This window comes from Cryptomeria japonica, chromosome 1 (genome assembly GCF_030272615.1).
Source record: "Cryptomeria japonica chromosome 1, Sugi_1.0, whole genome shotgun sequence".
Lineage (NCBI taxonomy): Eukaryota > Viridiplantae > Streptophyta > Pinopsida > Cupressales > Cupressaceae > Cryptomeria > Cryptomeria japonica.
The window spans coordinates 543,536,371-543,546,714 of record NC_081405.1 but is presented as its reverse complement, the minus strand read 5'-3'; positions in this window follow the sequence as shown (position 1 = coordinate 543,546,714).

The window sequence follows — 10,344 nt, the reverse complement described above, 5'->3', positions numbered from 1 at the left end:
CAAACTGGAATTGCACACTGAATACACCAAGAGGGGATGATATTTCTAAGCAGCCCAAAGCATTCACCAACACCATTCAAATGAGCCTCTACCCAAAAAACAATTCAAGCAAATCCCTCCTAATCCACAATCCAAAATTCTATAGTGGGGTTTGAGAGCTCCAAGATTTAAAAAAATGAAACTAAGTGTTGAAATTGAGCTCCAATAACAAATTATAAACTTAGTTTTTGAGTGAGAAATAAAATAATATTGAAACCAATTTAAATTTAAATATCAAATAACTCCCCAAAATGACCCCCAAGCTAAATTCATGCAATCCACATTAAATCGAATACATATAAGCCATATTTCAGAATTAAATATTAATTCCACATAGTAACAATGAAATAGTATTAATGTATTCATATTAAATTATGACAATTCACATATGATTGACAATGCACAAACAATATTTAGTGGTCATTCACAAATATGCATTAGGGTAACCGAACATTACCAAATTGGTAACTGGAGGTGTATATAAATGAAATCAAGGTAAATCGTCCAAATTAGTAATCATGGTTATGGTTAGGTAACATTGATGACCAGTGTGCTATCTTCTGTAACCACTGTTGAGGATATGGGTACACTCAGACTTGTGGAGCCAAGTGGAGATGATTCCTTGTACCTATAATCACTAAAACATTCACACATCAAGTGTACTTGCTCATGCATATACATTGCTTTCTTAATTTACTTCTATTAGATTCCTATTATCTATTGGTGCTTCTTTTGATTTTGAGATAGAGAAAATTGATGTTAAAATTTCTTTCTTACATTGGGATCTTGAGGAATAAATCTTATATGCAATATCTTGATGGTTTTGAGGAAAAGGAAAATAACAAGTGGTTTGTAGGCCAAGGAGATTTTTGTATGGTTCGAAACAAATTTATATGTAATATCTTGATGGTTTTGTGGTAAAAGGAAAAGAACAATTGATTTGTAGGTGAAAAATATCTTTGTAAGGTTTGAAACAATCGCCCAATATGTGGTACTAGAATTTTGATTCCCTTGCATTGAATTTGAGTTATGTTAGGAGTGAGGAGGACCATTGTGTTTACATTAAGGTTATTAATGATTAGGTAATAATTATTGTCTTTTGTGTTGATGACATGTTGTTTATTAGTAACAACAAGGGAGTGATTAGAAAGCTCATGGCTCATCTTTCTAGCACATTTTATATGAAGGACTTGGAGGATACAAAATATATCCTTGGGATGGAGATTAGCATGGATCAAGTTCACATTAAGCTTTCTTTAACTCAAAGTAAGTATGTTGATATTATTTTGCAGATGTTTAATATGAATGACTATAAGCCAGTTGTTATTTCTATTGTTTGTCCATTATCCTGGGTGTGGGTTTTTGCAAGTCTTTTTTTGCCTCTTGTTTTATGTTACCACTGTGGTTTTACCTCTCACAATTTGTTATAAATTTGAGCCATGTGATGGTAGTTTTATGTCGAGTTCTTGTAGGTAACATGGTGTTTTAGGCTGATCACAGGATAGTAGTGAAGTGTATTATTGTGCATGTCTTCATTGAAGATTAATAATATATTTGCCCTCTTTCTCATGTGGAGTTCTTCCTCAAAAGGGTTTCCCCATGTAAATTTGATGGCTCTTATGGTTTGTTGATTTACATTTTACTGTTGAACATGCAATCACATGAATAAATCTGATTTGGTAATCTTATTTACATATTTGCAATCACTTGCATAAGTTATCATTGTAGCTTTACTTCGCCTTGTTTTCAACGAGGAGGTAGAATGTTAGGAGTAGATATAACATTTTTACCCCTAGCCAATTCTAGATGAATATGGTTAAAATATATTCTAGTTTTATGAATGAGCAGTGGAAAAAATGAAGGTAAAGGTGAAAGAAAATTTAGGATATTCTAAACTATTACGAGGAAAGTTAGGGATTCCTTTAAATATTACTTACGGTTAGATATATGGTTACAAACATTATCAACCATGTAAAATAGGGGATGATGGATGTAGATCAAAATATATATTAATAGGAGAACTCTATAAATATAAACTAAACTTGGATGTGGTATAGAGAAAAAATCATTGCATGAAATTATACACCAAAGCCCCAAATGAGTGATATGTAATGCTCTATTCCATAAAGATGTCTAAATTAACTCATCAATATGATATTAACATACTTATAAGTATCAATAAATAATAAATTTACATATATAATTACTCGTGTTACTAGAAGTATCATAATCATCTCATAAAAGTTCTTTACATAAAGCAATAATTGTCAAGGTCAATTTTGAAGTCTTTTAGCTTATTCTATACGGTGAAATGACAACCATAGAAGAATCCATTTACTAAAATCGCATATCTCTAAAATATGGAGATAAGGTTGTACTTGTTGCTTAGTAATTTTAAGATTTAAATTTGAACTGAGACAAATTGCTTAATAATTTTAAGATTTAATGTTGTACTTTCTAGATGGATTTGCCTTATGCCACAGAGCATAATTGTCATGCTTGCCTCTCAATAGCAGCTGTGGGCCAGGTGACCGTTCTTTCTACCTCTGTCAAATTTACTTCTTCAAAAAGAAAAACATAAAACCTTGTAAATGTCTGCTTCTTCTGGTCTGAAAGAAAGAACACCCATTTGAAAGGTGATATTTGTCTACAGTACAGAGAGTGATCAATCAATTTGTATCTGTTCAGTACAGTTAAATCTGTCCATAAGTTTTGAAAGGTGATATTTGTCTTGAACTGGCTAAGGTGACTGAACTGCAACACAAAAAAGATTATTGCTGTATTTAATGGAGTTAAATTATCATGCCACAATAGTTTTAAAATGTTTATGGCTTTATGTGATCATTTAATCTATTAGTAAAATTGATTGGCTTATTGAAAAAATACCTGTAGAAGTTATCTTTGTATACTTGTACAAGTTATCCATCCACTAAAAACAAGAAGATGAGAGAAAGATTTGTTTGAAAGTCAACAAATATCAATCTGTGCTAGCTTAGCCATGTGCTTTGCTCAGACATAAATTTCTGTCAGAGAGATCTAATGAATTGTCATGCAATGAAATTGAGAGATTGAAAAGACTGTGATATAGCCATGGAACTTATTCTTTTAATGGTTACGGATAAATGGTCGTAACGTTTGGATTTGGTTTACTTATCAGACAAGTATGGTTGTTATTTGTTGCTTCTCCCAGCTCCACATATTTATTTTCTTCCTTGTATCATTTTGCAACATCAAAGTTAATAGATAATGAAGACTATAGTCGTTCCGGTTTAGTTGTATCAGGGTAAATTTATTAATATTGTTTTGATATTAAGAATGTGGTGTCGTTTTAGTGTGTTAAATTATGTGATGTTTTGATATGTTGAAAAATGTAATTTTTATTTAATAATAAGGAGTTAAATAGTTTTGTTAAAAATAGATCATAAGGTGTATAATGTGTTGGAATCAATGAACCTGAGAGGGGGGTGAATCAATGTTCTGCAATTAACAACTTTCTTAAACTGATTCTTAAACCACCAAATGCAAATGAATAAAAGCAAAGAACCACTAAATGCAAATGAATAAAAGCAAAGAACCACTAAATGCAAATGAATAAAAGCAAAGTGCAGAAACTAAATGCAAACAAGCACAAAACTATAACACTGGAATTTTTATGTGGAAATCCGAAAAGAGAAAAACCACGGTGAGATTGAGACCCACAATATTATAATACTGTGATCAGGAGTATAATAATATTATAAGAGGGGAATGCAAATACATTCAGGCACACTGCGTAGAGTTCACTGCTCAATTACAAAAGAGGGCTACAACCTGAAGGACTCACTGTCCTACAAATGATTACAAATGATAACAAGAATATCTGAACTGGAGAATAGCATCTACAAATGTCAAATTACAATTTCGATTAAGCGCAAAAGGTCTTCTTTCACTGTTTTGTCAAACTGTTTCATTCTGCTACTTCTTCATACACCCGAGCAATAAATCAAAGATAGCACACGTGAAATTGCCACCATCAAATTAAATCAATTCCAACTGCGTAGCATGCAACATGAAACGTGTAACAATAAGTCAGCTTAATCTGATTACAAATCCATATGCAGACCTAAACAAGTTGATAATAAGTTTCACATATGTGGGCTTGACCACCTCAAACTCAAGACCAATCACCGAAATCATCCCAAAAATTCTGCACCACACACTACACCAAAATAACCCTATTCTTCCTGAATTACCGGATACTGGATCTTCTATCTTGCACGAGAATCAATACCAGACACTAGGATTGCGAAATAAGTTGTCTTGAACATTCAATCAACTACCTCTTCCACCACCTCTTCCACCGCAACCAAAACAGAGATCTGCTCAATGTACCTTCTAGATGGATTTGCTTAGTAATTTTAAGATTGTTATACTTTCTAGATGGATTTGCCTTATGTTACGGAGCATAATTATCATGCTTGCCTCTCAATAGCAGCTGTGGGCCAGGTGAACGTTCTTTCTAGCTCTTTCTAGCTCTATCAAATTTACTTCTTCAAAAAGAAAAACAGGAAAACCTTGTAAATGTCTGCTTCTTCTGGTCTGAAAGAAAGAACACCCATTTGAAAGGTGATATTTGTCTACAGCACAGAGAGTGATCAATCAATTTGTATCTGTTCAGTACAGTTAAATATGCTCCTTGTAGCATGAAAGACAAATCCATAAGTTTTGAAAGGTGAGATTTGTCTTGAACTGGCTAAGCTGATTGAACTGCAACACAAAAAAGATTATCAATGTATTTAATGGAGTTAAATTATCTGGCCACAAAAGTTATGAAATGTTTATGGTTTTATGTGATCATTTAATCTATATATGTAAAATCGTTTGGCTTATTGAAAAAATACTTGTAAAATTTATCCTTGTATACCTGTACAAGTTATCCATATATCAACCTGTATTAGCTTAGCCATGTGCATTGTTCAGACATATTCTGTCAGATAGATCTAATCAATTGTCATGCAATGAAATTGAGTGATTGAAAGGACTGTCTTATTTTTAATAGTTACGGATAAATGATCGTAAAGTTTGGATTTGGTTTACTTATCAGACACGTATGGTTGTTATATGTTGCTTCTCCCAGCTCCACATATTGTTTTCTTCCTTGTATCATTTTGCAACATCAAAGTTAATAGATATGAAGACCACAGTCATTTCGGTTTAGTTGTATTAGGGCAAATTTATTAATATTGTTTTTGATACTAAGAAGGTGGTGCAGTTCTTAGTTCTTAGTGTGTTAAATTATGTGATGTTTTGATATGTTGAAAAAATGATTTCTATTTAATAATAAATGGGTTAAATAGTTTTGTTAAAAATAGATCATAAGGTGTATGGTACTCATTGAAGGTTTTGTAAATGGGATAGTAAGAGAATTTTACTCTCTTGAAACTTTATGGTTAATTATACTTGAGTTGGAGTAAAATTGGGATGCATAACCTCTCAAAAGTCTTAATCTCTACCTTTATGAGCATCACATGGATGCAATGAATGTTTAGTGGGCCATTCATACACGTAAGAGATGGGTTCTATGAGTCACTTCTAACAAAATAAGGGTCAATGAGTTTTACTATGAAAATACCACCTACTTGATAATGAATGAGTTAAATACTCAGAGTTGACTGACATTTTCTAAGCTTAATATGTTGCTTAATGTATGTTGTCACACTAAGAATACACTTCTAAGCACTAAAAGTGTTAAATACTCATAGTTGACTAACATCCTCTAGACTTAATATGTTGCTTAGTGTGTGTGGCTTAAGACTAGCCTGAATGATCTAAGGAGATTTATATAATAAATAGCTTGTAATGCATAACACTTGATGAAGGTTTTAAAAATGGTGTAGTTAGTTATGTGGGCTTGATCTTTGGGAAAACTCTGTCATCAAATATATGCTTGTGTTAAACTAGTATTGGGATGGGTGACCTTGTGAGAAGTATTAATGCTTCATCCAAGTGAGAATCACCTAGATATAATAAGAGCTAAGTGGAACGTGTGGGTCTTGTACCTATACCAAATCATGATGTGGAGGAGGTTTAGGCAATAGTCATAGTATACAGAGATAATGTTGATGTGGTAGCTAGATTTACATGTTAATAGAATGGAGCCTAACCTATACTGTTATATTCTTCAATATACCCCATTGGAGATAGTACACAAGTAGTGACAAGAACCTAGCAAGTAAGATGGTTTCTTGAAAGTATATAATATAAACTACTATTTATGCTAAAATCGTGTGTAATATTTTCAAATTGAATTAGATGATAAAGAAAGATATGTGTGTGATATGAAGAGTTAACCATGCATTTACAATGTGTTTATATTATGCTCATAGTACAAAAATGTCTATAGTTGATCTTTAATACCATGAGATTCCTAACTTAACATTTACCCTTATGCAAGGAAGTTTGTAAAGTGGCCTAAAAGAGTGAAGTCATCTCATATGCTAAACAAAACAAGTTAAACAATACAAAATTATGTTTATGACAATATAAAAAATAAATAGTAAATGAAGTAGAAAAACAAGCTATTCACTATTATCAACATACAACCTAAAACTCTAAAAAATAAAATCCCTACTTGTCTTCAACAAGGCAAGATAAACTTAAAAATTAAGATTTTGAATCTAACTTTATTAGTAGTAGTGTCTTTTATATCCCTTAAATGCCTATCAATTTTGATGAAATATAAAAATAAAATAAAATAAAAATTCAAGCTTCATTAATCTTAGCTTTGATAACAACAAAGATAGAAGATCATCTTTCCAAGTTAGACCAAATTATATAAATATTAGAGCGAGTATATTCTTAACCATGAATTTAACAATGTATAGTTTTGACTTCTACAAAAACTTGTTCACTCCTTTCCATAAGTTTTACAGACCAATCATGAATTATTCAATCTGAACATGCCAAACTGGCAACAATCCACAGTGGAGATGTAATATATTTTGTTTTGTCTAAGAATTCTCACGCACCTTTCACAGTAATTCCTTTGTTTCTTCTATAAAATAATTGTTCATTCTCTTCACAATGAGAAGAGAATGGAAGGAGTGTGCAGGGGGAATGTATGTTATATGATACACACTTACTGTCAGAGGAATTAAATGACAAAACAGTTAATCTACATATGAAAAGCATGGTAAATAAGTTTTGCAGCATATGTACAAATGAAACAGAGGAGAACATGCATTGGATTCAGAATACCAACAATAGAAGACAGAAAATGCAGAAAATGCAGAATACCAACAACAACAAAAAAAAAAAAGATCAGAATAGGTACTGTATTTCACATGTGGTGCTCACAACTCTATTCCAAGAATGATGAGACCTTCCAACTAAAACCAGAGACATCATGATGGTCAACTCTGACATTCTTTTCAATCATCTTCTTCTAAATTTGACTTGTCAGAGTATGATTTGGTTGTTATAGCAGGAAATCAACCTGTCCAGGACCATACAAAATAAAACCTACCTTACTAAAATCATGGAACATAACAGTTTCTCTGATATTCAACTTTTTCTGAGTGGTCTGTACGTTTACTAAGAGATATATCAATTAGAAAGGTGATGAATTAAATGATTTACATGAAAAAATAGATTGTTTTGACAAAGGGCGAGGGAATAAATAACTGGGTACTCTAATGCATTTGTTGTTCTTAAAGTTTTTGGCTTTTTATATTGGATTAAATGAAGTATGAAAATGGGTATACAAGAAGCTGTAAGAACAAGTATAGTAATGGCAGCACAAATCAAGGCAGAAGTACAAAAGAATAAAATAGAATAGAAGAATTTTAACATCCATGAGATTAAAGAGGGTCAATAGACAGTAGACTTTGTTTTTGACTTTCCGATTTATACAGTGATGTTAAAAAGTTTGATGATGAACTCTCCAGTTTTCTCATCCTTATCTTCATTCTTATCCTCTTTCAACATATCTTCTAACAAAACTACGACTAAAATGTCTACATATTTGATTCAATTATGAGAATATTTTTTACACTCAAAAATAAAATAAGAGATACAAACCAATCATTTTAACAGCAATACAGTAAAAGTAAGACTCTTAGCATACAAAGCATAAACAGTAATAATAATATATAAAAAAATTAATTAATATTTCAAAGATGTTCAGAACCCCAAGTCATCTAAACGTTCTTGTTGATTTGGATGTTATACAGCTAGTTTAAATTTTCGTTTGTGTTTTAGGGGTTATTGATGAAGTTGAATGGTTCTCAAAGAACCCACTAGAAAAACATACATTGAACAAATATGATAAGACAAATACCTATTAATCCTTAAAATTAAATTATTTATCTCAGAGTTAATGATATAAGATTTCTACAATCCATAGAATTCTTGGTAAGCAAGTTTTTGGAAACAGATTGCGTGTGAATGTTTAGATCATTGTTTCAGGATGATTGAGAGCACAAGAAGCAAAAAATGATAATACATCAAGACATCTTCATACCAAGATAATACCTAATAATTCTAGATATAGATTGTATTGAGAGCCATTCATGTTTTTTATTTATTTATTTAATTGAATAAAGCTATAAGAGTTACTCAATCATTTATGTTAACTCAAGCCCAAGTTTTAATCACTTTTACATTTAGCCTATGTGTATCATAGGTTGTTTTTGGTTTTTTAAACTAGATGTATCAATTTTTTAATGAGGAAATATGTGTGCACGGAAGTATTTAAATTGAAGTATCAAATTTTTTGAAGAAAATAAATATGGGCAATGAAGATGATAGAATAAATTATATTTAAATATAAGTGATGTTAGAAGATCTATATGTTGGTGCATTGTAGTTCACATGTGTGGTTCAAGGTAATTTATCTAGTTTGGTCTACATAAGTTGTTCTCTTGCTTGTGGTGTATTATTGGGTGTCTTCACTTGAATTGAAGGTTGTGATGCATTGTACTTGGGTCCTACCTTGGCATGTGAGGATCTGGATTGGGATTTTTCATCTAGAAGATATGTTTTTGGGCCAACTAGTGAGGTGCTACATAGTTTATGTACACATTACCTAGTTGTTCACTTTAGATAATATGTGCTAGCATGTGAATTGTATGAGACTACTTAGAGATAAGTGATATGATGTATTTAGGTCCTCTCTATCTCCTACATTAGACTATGTTCACCACAATTGAGTTTTGATGGCCCACTTGGTAGGACCTATGTTTGTCCTCTTCTCTAGCTAACATAATTGTTATTAACAATGAAGAAGGTGGTATATTCATAAGATCAAATCAGTGTTGATTGTTTGGATGAATGTGTGGACCAATATGTATCTTGCACTTACATGATTACATTATTTGTAGGGTTAGTGATGCAAAGTTGAGGTAGAAGAAGTGTGTGATGTTTTCTTTGAAGTTGGTTTCTTGAGATAGAGATTCAAGGACAACTTCATACATGAAGGTCATTGGAGGTAGTGTTGTTGAAGGCCTAATCATCTTGATTCATATGTGCATGTACCTTGCTCATAGATAATGTGTCTTCTTTGCAATTTTTGTATCTTGCCTTGAGGCAAGGCATCTCAACATACAACTCCCTTGTATATTTCCTTGAGGTAGTGCACCCCAACGTGCAATTACTTCAGGTAGCAATGTGCTTCTTTTGCAGTGAGCCTAAAATAATATTGTAATTATCCTATCCATATATTATGAGTTGACTGTCACCATGGTTTTTCCTAGTTTGGGTTTTCTACTTAAATCTTGTGTTCTCTTGTGCATGGTGATTCATTGTTTTGTCTTTCATTAGTGCCAATAAGATTAAGGTTAGGTCGATAGTGAATAAAGTTCAAGTATTTGGTCAGGATGTATCCCCCCCTCATAGTCTTTGGGTGTGTTTAACAATTGGTATCAGAGCCAAGTTCCTCTAGAAGAAGATTAAGCAGCAAAGGAAGGTCTGGGATGGCATGATGGATCTTACAATATTTCCAAGTTTGATGGCACAAACTACTAATTTTGGAAGTCAAGAATGGAATCATACTTGAATTCTATAGGGTTCAAAATCTAGAACTCTATTATAAATTGTTATAATCCCCTTACACTCCTCCAACTACTCTGTGTGAGATCAAAATGCTTGAGAACAATGGAAAGACAAGGAATGAAATCATAAGTGGTTTTCTTGATATAAAACTCTTAAAAGTGATGAATTGCAAGTTTCCCAAAGATTTCTAGGAAAAACTTGGCAACATATATGAAGGAGATAAGAAGATAAAGAAACTCAAGTTGTGGAACCTCAAAAATAAATTTGAGAATCTAA